We start from the raw sequence: 20,506 nt of genomic DNA on the forward strand, positions 1-20,506 counted from the left end.
AAATCAAACGCTAATCTTTTGTAAAAATTACCATAAGAGCAAACCCCTAGCACAGACACTAAGGAGGGGAAACGGTGCCTGAGAAAAATCAAATTACGAGCACTTTAGCAAGTTTTAAAAACAGCATCAAGAAAACTGAAAAGAAGAGAAGAAAAGAAAATCTGGGGGAAATAGATGATTTATTGTAAAAATGCAAAGACAAAATGGACTCTGGAAGAAATATAAAAATGTAATAGAGAAACTGCTCTGGAAGAAATAGTAATCAATACTACACCTTCAAAAATACTCAAGTGATTTGCAGATGAGTGATATTAAACTTTGAAGAAACAGTTTCTCTTTTTATACATGCTGTTTAAGAGTGTTACAGTGTGGACAGTCTTAAACACGGAAGACAAGCTGATGCTCCCCCATTCATCTAATGTTTGTCTCTCTTTGAAACAGTACAAGAAATCGTAATCATAGTACTATTTTACATTTCAACAGAAAACAGAAAATCTAAGTAAAACACTAATGAATCAAATTCAGTACTTTAAGTGAAATGTAAAAGAAACAAATGTTCTGACCAAGTTGGGTTTATTATAATAGTGAAGGGATGGTTTACTCTCATAAAGCAGTGAACACATTGAACATCTCAGAATTAAAGAGAAAAAATAATCATTTCATCTGACAGAAAGGCATTTAATGTTACTCTCCAGTCAATACAATCCATAACAAATAATAACAAAATTTGTACTAAACCAGTACTGAAAAGAAACCTGCTTAACTTGTTAAAGTTTGTCAGAAACCTATAGCATGCATCATGTATAGTGGAAAACTGTTAGAGTTGTGTTCCTGAAAATCTAGAATTAGACAGGGGTGCCTGCTGTCACTGGAGGTCTTAAACAGTGTAGTAAAAGAAGCAAATGAAGAAACAAAAATGTAAACATTAGAAAGAAAGACTGAAATGTGTGTCTATTTGCAAATAGTTATACAAACAGAAAATTCACACATGTATTGTTAGCACTTTTAAAATGAGCAAGAATTCTCTAAGATAGCAGATATAATGTGAGATCAAAATATAAAATGTAAAAGTACTCCTGTATGCCAAGAAAAAACAATTAGGAAATGTAACATGAAAAGAAATCCCGCTTATAACATTGACAAAAATTATAAGCTACCTAGGAGTATATTCAGGAAGATTACCAGGCATTATAGGATGTTTCAGAGCCTTAAAAACAACCTGAATAAGTGGAGAGCTATACTATGATCATGGATCAGGAGACGGAATTTAGTGCAGATGTCACATTTTCTCATGTTTGTCTTTAAATTTAAATCAGTTGCAGCCAACTGCTAAACAGTCTTGTCACGTGTGACTTGGAAAATCTTTTCTAACTTCAATAAGGAAGAGTGGAACTCAAGGATTTGAAGACAGATTTTAAAAGCAACAAGGCATGTGGAGGAGTGATTTGCACTCTCGGATGGCAATCCCTCTTGTACGGTATCACAACTAAGCAAGGATGCTGTTGGTTCCAGGGCAGACGAATAGACCAGAGGACCAGAATAGATATCACATAAGGAGACCCACGCGTTTATAGAAACGAATGCAGCACAGTGAACTTGTGTCAGAACAGAGATGACAGCAACCGTGACTGTTCACAGGGGGTGGCAGGGAATGGGACTCTACTGCGTATTCTACACAGTAATTAGTTTCAGGCCAATTAAATAATTAAAAGTGAAAGAACACAACACCTTTTATTTATTTGAATGGCAAGAATTAATGAATAGTGAGAATCTTCATGCTCTTAGGCTAAGAAAGACTTTTGTGAATCAGACTTAGCACAACCATGAAGGGAAAATGGTAAATTTGAGTGTATCACCATTACAAATTTCTGTGTAGACATAACAGGTGATATTTAGAAGGCTAAAAGGCACACTTCAGCCTGGAAGAATAATTTATAACTTTCTGCATATACATATAGAAATACATGTAACATGCAGAGTATTCCTATCCTGTTATGTAAAAAAAAAAAAATCATATAAATAAAATAAGACAAACAATTACATAGAAAAACTGGCAAAGAACATGAGCAGGCAGTTTGCAAAAAAGGAAAGCATGATGTGTTTGTGTCTGATTCTGGACACTTATTTCACAAGAAAAATATGGAAACCAACTGAGCTGGAAATCAAGGAAGACTGTGCTCGGAGGGCTGTTAGATGGAACAGAAAGGCACAGATCCCTCTTTCAAGTGTGTCCAAGTGCAGAGTGTTCATCTTCCCTCTTGGCGTGTTCACAGCCCTGTGTGTCTGTGCGGAATGGACCTGGGGCTTGCAGCTCTCTGGCACTGGGTACAAAGGCTCCTTCCCTCCCTGGGGGGGTCACTCAGCCCACAGCACAGCCTGCAGGAGTCACTGCTTTCCCCTTCCCATCTCTTCGCCTGACACCATGTTCAACTTTGGGGATTCTTTTTAACAAGATGCTTTGGGACTTGTGACCAAATTTGACAAAGATAACGGTGCGGTTCTTTCTTGCTTCCTTAATTTTTGAGGCATCATCAGATGCTGTGATCATACAGACCTTAGCTTTTACGTGGTATGTTTGATCTGGAGTGGCCTGGATCCTTGCATGGAACCTGGTGTTTAGAATAAAAGATTATCTGCGACTTTCCTTGACCTGTTACTGCTATCTGGCAAAGAGGATTTATTGCTCCTGTTTTATTACCTTGTTCCTAACGAATGTAAGCAGCTTATTTTGCGTGCCAGTTGCTAAAAATGCTCCCCATATTTCTTAGCAGCACACAGCAAGGAGGGATGCACTTTCCTTTGAAAGGGGGTGGTTTTGCAATAGCTGGAATTACTTTTGACGATTTTGAAAAAACATTTCTCTGTTGTTAAAAATATGTAAAACAAAATTTGCCGTTTTAGTTATTTGTATAAGCGTACGTTAAGCGGCACTGGTCATGTGAGCAGTGTTATGCAACCATCATCATTTATCTATTTCCAAAAATGTTTTATCACCCCAAACAGAAACTCTGTACCCATTAAGCAATAATCCTCTCCCGTCTCTGGTAACCTCTAATCTACTTCCTGTCTCTTCATTTGCCTGTTCTAAGTACCTCATGTAAGTGGACCATACACTGTGTGTCCTTTGGTGACTGGCTCCTTTGACTCAGCATAATGTCTTCAAGGTTCATCCATATTGTAGCACGTGTCAGAATGCCTTCCTTTTTAAGGCTGAATAATATTCCATGGTGTGGATGGACCACGTTTTATTCTTCCGTCATCTGTTGAGGGAGGTGCATTGGGTTTCATCCACCTTATGGCCATTGGGAATAGTGCTGCTATAAACATTGACATACAAGTGTCTGAGTTCCTGCTTTCATATCCTTGGGGAATAAGGCTAGACGTGGAATTGCTGGATTATAGGGTAATGCTATATTTAGTTTTTTCCTTCATAGTATTTTTGAGATGTAAAGTTTTATTTTTAGAAGTTTGGCCTCAGTTTTAGGCAAATTTTGTCTGATGGCTGTTCCTGCTCATAACCCAAGCAGAGATGCCTGGCCACACCTCTCACTAGGAACACAATTGAGTAAAGATGCCTAGAGGGTTGAAAAAGAGAGGTTAAAGTCTGTGCACAAAAGCAGATAGAGTGGGCTCTGGAGACAGCTCCCAAAGGCTCATGAGCTTCGTGGGACCCGTGATGCAGCAGTAACAGCCTGAGAGGCTGCCAGTGAATGCATGTTTCATTTGAAACTCTGATCTCTTGTGTACTAAGCCTCAGTTTCCTTGTCAATAACATGGGATAACAATGCCTTCTTTGTGAAGTTGTTTTGAGAACTGAAAAGAGGTGCCTGTAAAGCATAGGATATCATGCCTGCCACGCTGTGCACTCCGTAAGAAGTAGCTCTTGCTGGGGAGTGCGAATAAGTGGATCTAATTCTGGAAGGTGGTTTGCTACTGTCTAATAAAAGCCTTTCAAAGGTCATACATTTAAACTCATCAATTCCAGGAATTTATTCAATGATGTGTACATGTGTGTGCATGTGTATCTATTTCAATTCAATGAATAACATATTCCCTTAGAATAAAGCAAATAGCTGAAAGACAAGACTAATCAGATAAATATTCCATGCACTGATGAGAGACCATTATTCTGTCTTAAAATGCTAAATATCTAGTAACTTGAGAAAATGCCCAGATTTACTGAGTGAAAAAAGCTAGGGAAACAGGTTCCAGTACTGTATGGTCCCAATTTTGTAGAAAGACAAAATAAGAGCACAATATATGTTTTATGTAATGATACTTAATTTGGGTGGTGGGATTATGGGTTATTTTTATTCACCTTGTAACATTGTGCATTTTAAAATTATGAACAAACATGTAACAGTATTTCGTAATGAAAATAAATGGACCATTATTTTTTGTTTTATTTAAAAATACAATGCCAGAACTTTGAATATTTATTATCTAAACCTATAACAGATAGGAAGGAAAAATAGCCCCTGGAAATTCCTGTAAGTTCACCTCAGTAAGAGGTGGTTTTGGCAGCACTATAGTATTGGAAGAGAGAGGCCAGCAAAAGGAGCCATTAGAACTCGAGTCCAGCAGGGGTAAGTCCATTTACCTAGGAGCAAACAGCATTATACCTCATTAGCCAGTGGCCATCAATCATGCTCAGAGAGAGGACTGAAGTCATTAAGTAAAGGTTGCATTATATTCTTTGCCCCCTGCTTAAGAAAGAAAGCAGCCCAGAGGATGACGTACTACAGTATGTATAAGCAGAAAAATGAAAACAGGTTCTCGTGCTGGAAGGTGTGTTACTCTCACACCCTAGAAAACTTACTGATCCAGGATAATGCCTGCCTCAAAGGTTTTGCAGTTGTCAAGAGGTAGGGTGTTTTGTTATCAGTAACGTGTGATTTTTTTGATGTTGATATATCAGCCTGGAGCAATTTGTGGCACCACTAGTTTGGAAATAAATAGATGATAAGTGTGAAATTGAGAACGTTGACTTATTTCACTCTTAAGTATTTTTTTCTTGATTTATTTCCCAGGAATATTTGCAGACCTTTGAAGATGAGACAGTGCGTGGGCACTGGGGAGAAGTCATGGTTTGGGCATGAACAGAGAGTGCCCTTTGACTGGCACTTGTACATGGGACACATCAAGTGGGTTGCACCCTGGGAGGATGCAGAGGTGTGTCCCAGGCACAGGGAGAGAGACTAAAGTTCTCAAGATCTTCGTAGATTCTGGATATTAGCCCTTTGTCGGTGGGAGTGTAAATTAGTTCAACCATTGTGGAAGACAGGGTGGTGATTCCTCAAGGATCTAGAAATAGAAGTTCCATTTGACCCAGCAATCCCACTACTGGGTATATATACCCAAAGGATTATAAATCATCCTGCTGTAAAGACACATGCTCACGTATATTCATTACAGTAGTGTTTACAATAGTAAAGACCTGGAACCAACCCAAATGCCCATCAGTGATAGACTGGACAAGGAAAATGTGGCACATATATACCACGGAATACTACGCAGCCATAAAAAAAAAAAAAACGATGAGTTTGTGTCCTCTGTAGAGACTTGGATGAACCTGGAAACCGTCATTCTCAGCAAACTGACACAAGAACAGAAAATCAAACACCGCATGTTCTCACTCACAGGCAGGTGTTGAACAATGAGAACACATGGACACAGGGAGGGGAGCACTACACACTGGGGTCAGTTGTGGGGGGGCTGGGGGAGGGGAAGGGATAACATGGGAAGAAATGCCAAATATAGATGATGGGGGAATAGAAGCAGCAGACCCCCTTGCGATGTGTGTGCCTGTGCAACCACCCTGCAAGATCTGCACAGGTATCCCAGAACCTAAAGTACAATCAAAAAAAAAAAAAAAAGCTCCCAAGATCTCGAGGGCTTCCCAGTAGCAGAGAGGGTAGGCGCCGAGAGAGGGAGGGAAGAATGCGTTGCCAAGTTTTTAGAGGTTGGCAGTCTACCTGCTATCATGGCATTCCTCTTGGGGTGAGAAATGTGTTTTTGTTTGGCTTATTTGCAGTTTCTCACTGTGCCTAAAATGTGGATATTTTTACAATGGAAAAAAAAAAAGTGACATAAATTAAAATTTGAAATGAATGATTGTGCCTTTACAGTATACTCACCAAACTGCAGAATTTTCCTATTAACAGGTGCTGAGATCCCTGAATTCAGTGCTCTGGGCGAGTCTGAGGTCTCATCCCCAGGAAGACAGGCTTCCGTGGGCAGTGCCAGCCTGTGGGTAGGTGAGGGTTGGGTGGCCGTACACACTACAGAGTCTTCACCCTGCGGGATCTCACCTAGCCCAGTCTGGGTGGAGACAGGACCTGAGAATTTAAGTTATTGTCCAGAGTCAGTTAAGATCATTCACTCTATTGAGTGATCCACTTTATGAGAGTTTGGCAGAGAGCCCAAAACTCATTTTTAGCATGTCCTCAGTCCCCTCAAATACTCCATCGCAAATTACCCCAGCCCCCTACCCTTGTATTGTTATCAGTTAGTGGCCTCGTGCTGGACTGCAGAGTTTCTGTTTCTGGTTCTTGTTTTTGTTTGTTTCTTTGTTTTTGTTTTGAGACAGAGGTGCTATCTTGGATCACTGCAACCTTCACCTCCCAGGTTCAAGCAATTCTTGTGCTTCAGCCTCCCAAGTAGCTGAGATTACAGGCATGCGCCACCACACCTGGCTCATTTTTGTATTTTTAGTAGAAACGGGGTTTCACCATGTTGGCCGGGCTGGTCTTGAACTCTTGGCCTCAGGTGATCTGCCTACCTCAGCCTCCCAAAGTGCTGGGATTACAGGTGTCAGCCACCGCACCTGGCCGGGGTAGCAGAGTTTCTGACCACAGATGAAGTGGTCCTACCCACCCACCCACTCACTTCCCTCCCTTCTCCAGCACAGAAGCCTTGAAGAGTCTCTGCCCAGCTTTTTTTGTCATCTGCTTGGCCAGAGGCACTTTGTCCGGTTGACTTCTCTTCTTTGCAAACGGTAACTGCTTGGATCTCCCTTTCTCCTTGCTGGTGTAGCTGCTCTAGACTGGTGGGCAGGGCAGGCTGTGGTCCTGCCTGAAAGTGGAGGCTGCGCTCTTCCAGCCTCTGGGCCTTCTGTCCCCATCTCCTCTGCTCCGTGCGCGCCTCGGGCGCCCCAGGCCCATCCCTGCAATGCACGCACATTCATCGTGACTTTGTTCCATCTGGAGAGCAGGGCTGTTGTCTGTGATTGTCATAGTGAAGCCTCTTGAGCTGGAATCAAAACCTTTTCCTTGATTGCCGGAGTCAACCCCAGGAAGTATATGTAGTTTATTCTCTCAGATGGAGACATCCTACACAGACGCTTGACTCCTGTCTGGAGGAATGCCTTTAGGCTCCGGAGTTCAGAGGTCCTCTCCAACCCAGTACAGCTGGTTTCTTCTGGCTTTCGTTTCTTTAGTTTCTTCTCTGGGTTTTCGTTAAGCCAGAAATACTGGTTATAGGCATGCAGCTTTGATTCGTAGCGATGTGTTTGGTGCAGTGCTTTCCTGCGCCTTACTAGTAACAGTGGAAGTGTAGAAAAAAGATTGGAGGATGGACTATTTTGGAAGCACCAATTTCTCAGTGGAAAGACTGTTAAGAGGAAAAGATCAAAATTAGGAACGAATGCCAGTTATTAGAGAAGGTAAAATAGATCAAGAGAATAAATGGGTTTTCGTTTTTTCCTTCCAAGAAGCTGTTCTGAGAATCATCAGGTGCCGAGGGACACAGCCTGGCTTTGCTCTGGCTGTTTTTCTGTCTTTTGGTCTCTTCCAGCAATGCTCTTTGACTTGGGGTAGGTTAGGAATCACTTTGCACTTTCGATTCTTTGTTTGCATATACCCATCTTGCATAATTATTGGCAAAAATAATGCTGCTGATGACAGCTTTGTGCAGGAACCTTCCCACGTGTCTTCTGGTTTTCATCAGATCTACAGATGGGAAAACTGAGGCCGAGAGGTGTGATAACTTGCTGAGAAGTCACAGACAGGTTAACACAGTGGTGGGGTGGGAATCAAAGCCAGAGTCCAGCTCAGGGTTTGGGATAATTTAGAGGAGTCACCCACCCAGCACACACCTGTATCTATAAGCTGCCCGTTGCATTATTTTATATATTGTATTTTTCCCCTTTCCCCTGAGATCATACATTCGTTGAGGTCAGTACACATGTCTTACTTATTGTGCCATATATACTTCCTGGTATATACTGCAAGCTTCCACTATACTACCTGGTCCCAAGTCATACTTCATAGATAGTTAATGAATTCCTGAATCCACATGCCATTAATAGACTTGTGGGTTCCAGAAAGCTCCTGAGCCCCTGCCTCTTCCTCCTTGTGGAAAATTCTGGTGATTCTAGGCAAGCAAAGGTAGAAACCAGTCCCCAACACCCTGCCCTCCTGCTGTGCCTTGCCGTTCCTGAGACATCGGCAGCAGTTTGGATAAGGGCCTGATTGATGAGAGAACATGAGCTCAAGCAGGAGGACAGCATATTGTGTCATGATTCCTGTAGTATCTTCTCATCTAGTTCATCTTTACTATGCTATCCATGAAAATATCTTCAAGATTTTATTCATTTTATATATATATGTGCAGTCATCCCTTGATATCTGCAGGAGCCTCCTGTGAATGCCAAAATCCGAGGATGCTCAAGTCCTTGATGTAAAATGGCATGGTATCTGCATATAACCTTCGCTCTTTCTCCCGTATATTTGAAATCATCTCTGGATTACTTAATACTTAATGCAATGTAAATGCTATGGAAATGTTATCACGCCATACTGTTTGGAGAATAATGACGAGAGAGAAGTCTGTACATGTGCAGTACACTGTTTTCCTTAGTATTTTCAATCTTCGATTGGTTAAATCTGTGGCTATGAAGGGCTGACTGTATGTATATAAAAGTTACTTTTGTTTTCTTAGTAATCGTTTCCTCATAGGGAAACTGTGCTGTTTCCAGTGGTAACTTTCTTTTTCTGAAAGGCTCAGCACAGACCTGAGTAGTAGTGAATATTGGTCTCCGGTTGCACACTGATGCCAAGGTTGATGATAATTGTGTTTTCTGTGCCTGCTCCATCCCAGTCACTAAATACCTTCTATTCGGGCTGAGATGCGGAGAAGCTAGAAGAAAAATCGTCTGTAATCCTTTCCCCACAAAACAACGAATGCCCACATTTTACTTCTACCTTGTGGAAATGGGGTCATGCCACATCAAATAATAGCATTTGTGCGTGTCGTTAATGATTTTTCTGCAACCTCCATTTAAATTATGATAGTATAGTTCATTAGCTATGTCATAATTTCCTACCTCCATCTCTGTTTCTTGTTTAAGTGACTTCCTTAGCTGTAATAGCAGGTTCCTAACCTGTTAAGAACTTGTGCTTCATATTTTAACCCATCGAATCTACCTGTCATGAGGTAGGCACTGTTGTAATCTCCATATTTATAGGGACACGGAGGAAACTGAAGCCAGAAGTAGGGGAGTTGCCCAGATCACGGCCCTTGAGAGTGGCAGACCTGGGATTTGAACCCAGGCTGGTGGGCTCCGGCCTCTGAGCATTTCATCCCTCTGCTGTTCTGCTTCCACCTTAGCCTTCATTCCTCATCGAAGTCCACCAGTATTTTCTTTCTTTTTGACTCCTCAGATTGTTGAGTAGTTGGAAGTGAGATTTCAGCTGTAGGGATTGAGCTTTCCTTCGCCTTGAGAGCAGCCAGGTGGATCGAGTCCTTACCGTCACCCACCCCCGCCTTCCGCCTGGGACGGTGGTTTCCCTTTAATCGTGCTGGTTCCTTCCTTTCCACTTTGGAGATCATTTGTCTTAATAAGAAGATAGGAACAAAAAAGGCATTGAGGAGCCTGCGTTCTCTGTCTTGCCCCAGTGTTAGGCAAGCAGACCTCTCCCTCCTGGTCCTTATTTGGAGCAGAACTGAAAAAGCCATTGTCATCCTTTGTAATTTTTCAAATCTCAGCTATTCTGGGCCTTCGCCTTCCCCGTGCTCTGACAGTTCACGCCACTCTTTTGTCTGGTCCCCTTTGGCAGATAATTGGACTCTATTAATGTTTCATGTTTCCTTTAGCTGTCAGGATGCTCACAGCTCAATAGAAGGCTTTATCCCAGCAACTCTTTCTGTTCTCCTGGTGTGTTTGCTTTTCATCCCCTTGCTTTGCGGTTTCCCTGTGTCTTTCATTCATTCATTCGTTCATTCGTTCATTCATTTGTTAAACAAGTATCTGTTGCTTGTCTAGGCCAGAGGAGGCCTGGGGCCCAGGCCCGGGGGGCGCAGTGTGAGCACTGGGTGATTTCTAATTTAATGATCCACGACACATAGACCGTTTCCGTCCAAGGAAGTGCAATCCTTTTTAGAAGTAGCAGAGTACAACTTAGAAAGAAATAATTCTTTCATTTCATTAAGATCAGTGATGAAAGAATCCCTTTACATTTCCCCTAGGTAGAAATGAGAATATTCTATCACCTAAAATCCAATTTCTGTATTATCTTTTTCCACTATATTGTACTTTACCTAAATCAACCTTTTTTTCTTTCTTTTTAACCGCAATTAACCAGTACCAATAAATAGAATGCTCCCTTATTTTGGCATGAGTTATTTTTCTTATACAATTTTAAACTCTATCCTCAAAGGAAGATGTCAAACTAGAAAATTTCAGTTAGGCTAAAAGGGGAAAAAAAAAAAACCCTCTGTCATTTGCTACAGAATGTACTAGTATTGCCTTCAGGAGCAATTCAGCAAGGTTTCCAATATCATGTTTGTTAACATGGCTAATGTTATATTCCCCACTGTGAATTAATCCCACCTCTAAGGAGGTCCTCAAAATGTTAGTTTCTTACCGATGAGTATATGCTGTATACACCTTTGCCGTAAATCCTTACTGTGACCCTCTGAGGAGTAGACATTTCAGTGGAGTTTCACACTCGGTGTTCAAGGCCGCCCCGTGACTCAGCAAGTGTTGGAGCCAGGAACCTGCCGTGTGGCCCCCCACCCCTGGCTATCTCCCTTACAGCTTGCGTGGACTGGCCACTAACCCCCTTCAACTTTGGATTCAGTCTGACCAAGGAAGTCTTTCACGATAGTCCCGAGTTGTTCAAAGGATGAGGCTGACAGTGACAAGAGGAAGTTAGTGTCCAGCCATTAATCCTCCCATCTTTGTGGTTATATTTTTAAATGCACTGAAAAATAATTGCAGCAGGCTTCTAATCTACTTGCGTGCCAAATGGCTGAAAATAGCTTTGTATAACTAGTGCTTCCTCTTGGGGGCTCAGTATCCTGAGTGGGGGACTCCCTGCAACACCTCAGCTACTGATGGAGGGTCAGCTAGATTTCTGCACCGTGGCAAAATGGTTTCCCCACCGTGGAGCAGATGGGGCGCTCCCAGTGACTCCAGACCCCGTGATTACTGGGACTGATCCACTGTGGGTATTTGAAGCAGGTTTAGGAGAGAGACGAAGGTGAGTTTTGTGGTGCGACTCTTCCTGGCTTCTCCCTCCAGCGGGAGTGGGCTCTCTGCGTGGCCTGGTTGCTCTCCGTGGTTAGGGGGACTTCCTGTCGCAGACTCACAGTAAGCCCCTGATAACTTCCACCCTTGCTTTCGGTGCACCCTGCCGTGACCTGGAATCCGTCTTTCCCTGTTCACGTGATTGCCGACAGCTCGGCTTCTGCCAGGTCTCACTCAACGTCCCCCGTCCCCTGTCCCCCGTTCCCCGTCCCCTTGTCGCCACCTGCCTCTGCACCTTCTAGCCATTCTGTGGGGTTGTCAGAATGTTTTTTAAACAGTCTGGAAACACCATTCTCTTCCCCGAGAGTGGGATTCAGTGGCCCAGGAGTGGGTCCTCATTCTACTCTGGCGTCTTCCCATGTCCTTCCTGCACACATCACCTGGGACGGCTGCATAGACAGCTTGTTTCTCTAGAAGTGCTGTTTATTTTTGCCCTCCGCTGCCTTTGTCTATGGGCAGCCCCTCGCCAGGAATGACGTAACCCCTTTTGTGTGCTTAAGTTTCTCTCATTCTTTGGTCCTGATGAAGATGACACGACCTTCTCCCCAGATGCTTCCCTTTCTCCCTCTGCCCAGTAGAATCGGCTGCTTCCTCCTTGGTATCCCCTGTGGCTTTTTACTTCTCCCCCCCGACCTGTCACACGTCACTTTATTAACTTATCAGATACCTGTCTGTCTTTGCAGTTCGTCTTCCGTCAGCCCAGGGATCAGGTTGTTTTTTGTTCTTTAAATCTTTGGGAAAACCGAACGATGTTGGATTTGCAGTTAAACCGGAGGAGGAATCCAGGTTCTATTCATGGCTGTGTGATGCTGAGTGTGTGTGTGAGCCTTGCTGACCTTGGTTTTCTCATTTGTGCAACGTGGCGGATAACATTTAGTTCATGGTTTGGCATAAGGCTGTTGAGACGCCATATGTGAGTGTTTGGCATAGTGCTAGATTCTTGTACTGTTCCTCCCTCCCCGCCACGGTTTCTCAGTCTGAACCACTCTCTTTCACCAGTGTACACTGCATTGAGCAGAACAGACGAGGAGTACTTGGGAAACACAATACTGAATTTGGCTTTGTTGAGTGCTAAGAGTCTGTGCTCCTTGGAGATGTGAGTCGGAAGTACACAGTGTGTCAGACACACTCTTGTTTTCACCTTCCATTTGGAAATGGCACTCTTCCCAGGGCAGCACCCAGCATCCCCCGAAGCACCAGCTTCTCATATTCCTTTGTGGTCTCTGCTGGGAGGGCAAGGTACCAAGGGGGAAACGGATTTGATGTCATGGGCAGCTGCTGTTCCTTAGAAGGGCAACAGATTTGTTAGACAGCATGTGGGAGCAAAGGAGAAGGTAGTGATATGCAAAATGATGTCTTTTCTCCTGCGGGATCCCCATGGGTCCTCAGGATGCATGGAGCTGCATCCAGGCTTGAGCAGAGACGTGAAAGTCTTGGACTTGTGTGGGAAGCATAGATGAAAGAGGCAGCAGGGGTTTCCCAGAGCAGAGAAGCCCAGGGCAGGTGTTGCACTGACTGCCCTTCCTGGATGGAAACAGTGTTGGGATGGGCAAGGCAGGATTCGAGGCAGAGGCGTGGAGGCTGCCATAGAGGAGGGCTTGCTGAGTGTCACTCCTGCAACCTGCAGAGGAGCAGGGAGGCCTGGCATGGTCACGTAGACTCCGTCAGGCCTGTCTGCTGGGGAGTGTATTCTGCAAATAGATTCCTGGGCCTGGAACAACTCCTCTTTGGACATGTGCCATCCATTTTCGGAATAAGACAATCTGGCACTTACGTACCTGGTGGGTTACCCTCTGGGCCTTTTCCCAAGAAACTAAAAGATTGGAGATACAGCAGCCTTCAGAGAGTTTGGAAACTCTGCCTGGCTGTCTGGCTTTTGGGAAAATTCTGCCGCTTGATTGATGGAAGCTGATGTATCTATTTCCCACTTACTCAACTAACATGTACTGAGCACCAGCTCAGTGTGCCAGACTCAGGGTAAGGTCATGAGACAAGGGCAGCCCCAGCCTTCTAGAAACTCAAGTTCAGTGACAAAAGAAGGTGTCTAAATAAAAAATCAAAACAAAACTTACATTTAGTGAGGCAAAAATAAATAAAATTCTTAAAACGTAAGGAAGCAGCATGTGCAGCTTTGGAGCTGGGCAGACTCTCCCCTCTGTGTCTCAGGAGCTGAGTGACTGGGCGCCTCCGTTTCTTCTCCTGAAATATATTAAAATGCCTGTTTGGCTGGTTTGGTAGGAAGTTTGGGAATAGCTTGAACTATGAGATTTTCCTGGCATAGGATCTGACACCTTGCAAGTGCTTAAAAAAATGGTGGCTTTTGCTTATCGTGCTCGTTAATAATGTAATGTTATGGAGGGAGAAATAATAAAAATCGTAATGTGAGTGTTTTCCTCTCTCATGACTCCTCACTGTGAAATCTCTCTCCCTGTGCTTGTTCCACACTTTGTTCATCAAAACCAGGAGCATCCCCTATTCTCGGAGCATTATTCAAAAGGCACCTCAAAAACGATTATCTTAAAAACAATAAGCATTCATTTGGGAACAGCCTTAGTCTGTTTGAGTTGCTCTAAGAAAATACCATCAACGGGGTGGCTTACAAACAGCAGAAATTTACTTCTCGCAGCTCTGGGGTCTGGGGAGATCAAGGTGCTCTCTGATCTGGCATCTGGTGACAATTCGCCTTCTGCATCACAGATGGCGTCTTCTTGCCTTGTCCTCACGTGGTGGAATGGGGAAGGGTCTCTCCAAAGCTTTATAAGGGCACTAATTCCATCATTTGGGCTCCACCCTCATGACCTAATCACCTCCCAGAGGCCCCACCTCCTAATACCTTCACTGGATTTCAACCTGTGAGTTTTGGGAGGACACAGATATTCAGACCCTAACAGGAACTCTGTTCATTTTCTGAGCCCACCCCCAGAGACTGGGAATCAGTGCCAGGGGCATCTTAGGAACTGGTCTTCCCACCCTAGAAGTTCCTAGGTGGCCCCACTTATCTGGCAGTTTGAGGGTAACAGCTCTAGATCATCTGCCCCTTCGGCCCTATCTGGAGTGTCCTGTTTTTCCGGTTAAACTGCATTTCCATACACATTCTGGAAAACCAGCTCCTCTCTCCTGGGCATTTCAGTTTTGCGAGAACTGCCATTTCTTGGAATCGCCTCATACTGTTCTCCTAGAATGACTTTTCTCATCCTGTTGCCTTAGAATTGAGGCTCTTTTTAGAGCCGAATGCCCTCTCCTTGACTGTCTTGCCTGTAAACAGAGATCTCATTTTAAAGCTCTTCTCTCTGCCAAGCAGTGTGCATAACCATCCTAGGAGAATCTCTGGCCTCTGGGATACTTTTATAAACTGGGAGTGTCGTGAACGCTGCCAAGAAACTCTTCGTCTGAGGACGCAAACTATACTTGATGCTGCACTTTCCTTGACTCCCCACTCATCCTGCACCCCTCTTGCAGAAGGCTGGGGCTTGGGATCCCTCCTTGGCGGGGGAGGGCTCCCCTTGCCATCCGGTGCCCACACATGCTTTCCTATGGGATATTTCCAGCCCTTCGTCTCTGCTTTAGTTGCCGCTTCACTGGAGCAGGTTTTAGCTTCTTTGTGAAGGGAATTATTTTTCCAGAAGTAGTAAGAACAGTTTCCTATCCATCCTTGCTATGTTATATTTAGCCTTGTCAATCCTTTTCCAAAGCTCGTTGCTTAAGACGTCACTGCAGCAAGGTGGCAGGGATTTGTGTCTGTTTTGTTAACATCTGTATTTCCAATACCTGAAGTGATGTAGTTAGTGCTCAGCAAATATATGTTGAATGAAGGAAAATACCGGCTAAATGAATGGACTTTAAATTTATGGAGTTAAATCCACAGAATCATAGAGTGTTAACATTGGATGTGATGGTAAAGATTCCCGGATATCTGAATTACCTTTAGAAAATGGGCTTTCTGAGAGCACAGTGCTAGTGAGTGACAGACATTTGGACCAGAACCTGGATTTTACCTCTTCAGTTCCAGTGTTCTTGGGCTCATAGTTTTAGGGTTCATGGAAAAGGAGAACCTTCCAGAATGACAAGTTATTTATATAGTTTCTTATACTTCTGCTTCTCCCTGACTTGTGATGTAACAGGATTAGGAATTCAAATCAAAAGGCTGAGAGGATCAGCTCAAATGGCTGAAGAAGACTTGAGAAAGATGGAGTTAATCGTTTGCTCTTTTTAAGTGATACTTTGTAGGTTTCTCTGTCATTCCCAAGATGTCTTTTGAGTAGTACAGCTAGAAATTGCTTAGCTGAATCTGTGCATGTTAAATGCAGTTTTAGCTTAAGTTTTTGGTTCTTGCTTGGCAGGCTGTAATGTTTTGGTAGTGGGAAATTTGTTTCCTGTGCTGTGTAGGCTCCGTGGTACAGAGTACAGGTAGTCATAAAGGGCCATCTTAGTAATGCCCAGGTGCTTCCTTGCCACAGTGTGGCAGATGAAACCCAGGGGAGAGGAAACTACACGCTTTTCTAGGGGATACTCCCTGAACACTGGATGCCAGGTCTTTGGCGAAATCACTAAGATGAACTGCTTTCCTTATTTTTTTTTTTTTTAAATAGAATTATTGTACAACTTTTGAAACCACAATTTAAAAGGAAAATCAAATCTCACTGGACTGGACTCAAAGTACAGAGTGATTAATCATTATCTTACCCTTTTTTTTTTTTTTTTTTTTTTGGTGATGATAGAGAGGCGGAGTTGCCTGGCCGCCAGGCTATCTGCATTTGATTCTGAAGTTTGCCCTCGACTTCAGCCTTTGCCACCAGTTGTCCTGGAGAAAGGGGTGAGGGGCCGCTGGCACAGCTGTCTGTGGAAGGAGATAGACTTTCTACATTTTTATAAGTTTGATTTAATGAGCCTCCACTGATGGTGGTGCTTTGCATGTGTTACTAAAAATAGACAGTTTTTAAAAATCCCACCTGTCATGGCCTGCAGGATCGGTGGGGAAGCATACATATGTACACTGAAAATTCTTATTTGTCTAGGAAGAGGAATCTATTTGGTGTAACTTAGGAAGTGAGCAGCCTCGTCCTGGTCCATTAACAAGCTAGTCTGCTTGGCATCACCTGAAGGGTAACCTGGGAACAATTCAATTCAAAAACTGCTTTTGTTTTTTAATTATTCTTTTTAATTGTGGCAAAATACACCTAACACAATTTACCATCCTTATCATTTTTTACATTTATTTATTTATTTGAGATAGAGTCTTGCTGTGTCGCCCAGCCTGGAATGCAGTGGTACAACCTTGGCTCACTGCAACGTCTGCCTGCTGGGTTTAAACAGTTCTCCTGTCTCAGCCTCCCAAGTAGCAGGTGCACACCACCATGCCTGGCTAAATTTTGTGTTTTTAGAAGAGATGGGGTTTTGCTATATTGGTTGGGCTGGTCTCAAACTCCTGACCTCAGGTGATCCATCTGCCTCCGCCTCCCAAAGTGCTGGGATTACAGGCATGAGCCACCTAGCCGGCCCGTCCATACGATTTTTAAATGCACACTTCAGTGACGTTAAGAACATTCACGTTGTACAGCCATCACCACCATCCATCCATAGAACTCTATTCATCTTGCAAAAGTGAAACTCTTTACCCATTAGGTAAATAACACCCCATTCCCTTTCTGCAGCCCCTGGCCACCACATTCAACTTTCTGTCTCTAGGAATTTGACTATTCTAGGGACCTCATAGGCAGAATCATACAGTGCTTGTCCTTTTGTGACTGACTTACTGTGTCCTTAAGGTTCATCCAAGTTGCAGTACATTTCGGAAGCACCTTCATTTTGCGGCTGAATGATGCTCCACTGTGTGTGTGTGTGTGGGTGCCACGTTTTCTCTGTCTGTCCATCTGTTGAGGGACACTTGTGCCGTTTCTGCCTTTTGGTTCTTGTGAGGAGTTCTGCTGTGAACAAGGGTGTACGATTGTCTCTTCAAGTCCCTACTGTCAATTTTGGAGGATATACACCTGCTTTTACTTGTTAAAAATAGAACAAAGAAAGAAAAACAGATTCGTATTTCTTTCTTGTAAGCTCTGAAGACATTTAATTATTGAATATGAATAAACCCAAATTTCCCCATTGCAACATTTCAGTGTGAGGATTGAGATTTCAGATTTATGTTTCCCTCCTCTTTGAATTGGACCAGAAACTATACCCCAACAGTTGGTAATTAATAAAAACCATTTTCTGTCATGAAGTCTCATTCGTTAGGCCACCTTTCCTCTCAGATTCAAATATATTTTCCAGAGTGTAAATATACTCATTTCTGATTTAAAACTTTTCAAACCACTGCTATAAAATGACAGGCCAAAAAGTTCAGAAACAGAGTGGTATATATATATATATATATCGGTTTTTAACTGTGTGAAATACTTAACTGGAAATAGTAAAGGCTTGAAAGATAAAAAACAAAAATGGGGGTCGTCCCTTTGTTAGGGTGATGTTGAGCCAACATGATCATTGATTTTCAAATATCGTTACCAATCCTTTTCACACACTTAACCAGGAAGACCAAAGAGCAGGTGTCCTGGCTCTGAGGCTGCCTGAGGGCACATGAATGGCTTTTCCCACCTAGGTCCAGGCCTGGGGAATGAGATGTAGGGCAGAGATGTAGAGCAGAATGAGCAGAGCCTAGCAGTCTACCGAAACAGATGCAAAGGCAGGCTGCCACCTGCCAAACTGTCTTCCTCACTGGAGTGACTGGCCACATGCTGGACAAAGGGGTCAGGGGCTCCTAAAATTGCTCTGTTGAGCCAGCTGCTCCAGGAGTTTTTGGGGTGAGCTATGATCCCTTCTCAAGAGTCTCTGGATTCCACTCTGCCCTGCAGGCTCCTTCCCAATATCTTGGTCCCCAAGGTGGCCAGTGCTGAGGGGCAACAGAAACATTGGGTTGAGGAGGTGGCAGGGCTGCCTCCAGCCAAGGAAAGCAAAGCCCTTCCACCCCCCATCCTGTCTTTGGCTCTGGCTCTTCCAAGGATCACCTGACATACTCAGGATTCATCAGCGAGGGGATCAGAGGCTCCTCCACCCAGCGCTGACACACCGAGTCAGAAATTCTAGTAGCTTGGCATCCCTGGCTGGTGAAATTAAACTCGTACCAGGCACAGAAGCAGGAAGTCTAGGGCAAAGTGACTTGAAAGGGGAAGTCACATCTCACATAGAAGGCAAGGGTGCAGCCCCCATGAAACATGAAAAACGCAAATGGAAACTTGCAAGAAAGTATGTCAAATGTTTACTTTGGTGTTTTGAAAGAACCCCATACACTCAAATACACTCAGATGCCCGGGCAGTCTTCGCAGTGCTTCATGGCAGGAGGAGAGGGGCTCATAAGCCAGATTATGTTGGCACCAGAAACTCTTTCCTGGTTGTTGCTTTGTAAGAATCCTCTCTCCTTCCACAAGGGAGGTAGGATTTTAGCAGCTCATATGTAAAATACTGAGTTTTCTCCATCTCTTGTTAACTGCCACATTTTCAAGGACATGACGAACGAGGGGTCTGGAGAGCCCCCCAAGGTTGGTCTGCGTCTTGGGAGCCACAGACAACGTCTCCCCTCGAGTTGGAGGCCTGAAGACTGGAGCGGCTTGCCTGAGGTCCGAAAGGGCCAAGGATGCAGGCTCGGGCACTCTGCGTCCCCGGTGATCTTTGTGGGGTTGAGCTGGAGGCTTCTCTTCTTGTCTCGCAGCCTTCTGCACCCTTTCTGGCAGCTCATGAGCTGTGCCAGCTCTGTGCCTCATCACCTTCATGCTTGGAGACTCTAGGGTTTGGCTCCCAGTTGCTTCTGGGTTGCTCCAAATCTAAATAGCAGCCATAGATACTTAAACACTCAAAGGGTGGGGTAGTGCTTTATTTGGAAAGAATGCATATATTTAAATGTAGCTTTAAGGAGAGCAGAGGGCACATTTTATGAAAGCAGACAATTAGTCGTCTACGTATTTTGTATTACCTATAGAATTGTTGAGTAGTGCCCTGGATCTGTAAGTCATGTTGGGATCTTCTTGGAGGAAGAGGCTCTGGGTGAAGTTTCAAGGTAGCGGAAGATGCCCCAGCCCTCAAGAATTGGATATAGGATTAAATATGCATGCAGCCTTCCTGGATACACTAGCCTGCATTTATCTTAGAAGAAAAAACATTCTAAGAAAAATAATTGGGATACTACCTGTAAATAGCAATCAGGAAACTGGTGAGTGTGTAGCCTCAGCAAACTGAGAGAGTCCTCACCATTTTAGCTTTATCTAACTCTGCTATGCCCGGGATATATGTTTATTTTTGTCCCATGTTATGTCACCATGAACTTTATGCTTTTGATGGCGATTCTGCCCATGTGGCCTGTGGGAGTCGGAGTAGAGACTGCTGAGTCTCCATAGGCATAGGCACTGATTGAGCCAGGCCACTGCCTGTTAGCATAGGTCACGACTCTTTCATATGCATCTGTTCATAATGAAAAACAAAAAAGTGTATATTCTTACAACTTGTTAAATTCATCAGTTTGTTGTTATGTGTTTTCTCAGTTATTAGAGACTGAACATGGTGGTCACCCTTGTCTTTTGTGCGCTGGGTAGAGAGGAGAAGATGCCATTTTCGACAAAGGTTAGAAAAAGGCAGTTTCTCTTAAAAACACTGAAAGCCAGGAGTTAACGATTGTATAGCTCTCATTCTAGGAATGAGAGGATTTATACATTTGCTGGACAGACTAACTCTAGGGATTTTATTTTCTGCCTCAGATCTTGCCTGTGTTTAGGAACCCCTGAAATAAAGCATTGATTCCATTTGTATTTTTATTTGGAGTTGTGGTTAGGTGGTTTGCTTTTGTGTTTGCGGAATGTCTTTAAATATCATGAATATGGTAGAGAATAATACTCTAACCATGTAATACCTGATTTGCTTATTCTACTTACTTATGTCTAAACTGTATATATGGAAAATTAAGTGCACGTGACTGGAATGCAGGAGAATAGA

At 43.6% G+C, this 20,506-nt stretch overlaps 1 protein-coding gene across 14 annotated transcripts in view; it reads left to right on the forward strand.

Annotated features, from left to right (window-relative positions):
* The window catches only part of GRB10 (growth factor receptor bound protein 10), a 200,060-nt gene that overhangs the window by 90,852 nt on the left and 88,702 nt on the right, over positions 1-20,506 (forward strand). Inside the window, exon 1 of one of the 14 annotated variants that reach the window (XM_074379687.1) lies at positions 5,784-6,253. The exons of the other annotated variants lie outside the window; for them this stretch is intronic. The gene's annotated coding sequence lies outside the window, so the exon portion shown is untranslated. Of the gene's footprint in view, positions 1-5,783; positions 6,254-20,506 lie in introns of those variants that run through there. 14 annotated transcript variants of the gene reach the window in all.

Source organism: Saimiri boliviensis, chromosome 10, assembly GCF_048565385.1.
Source record: "Saimiri boliviensis isolate mSaiBol1 chromosome 10, mSaiBol1.pri, whole genome shotgun sequence".
NCBI classification, from domain to species: domain Eukaryota; kingdom Metazoa; phylum Chordata; class Mammalia; order Primates; family Cebidae; genus Saimiri; species Saimiri boliviensis.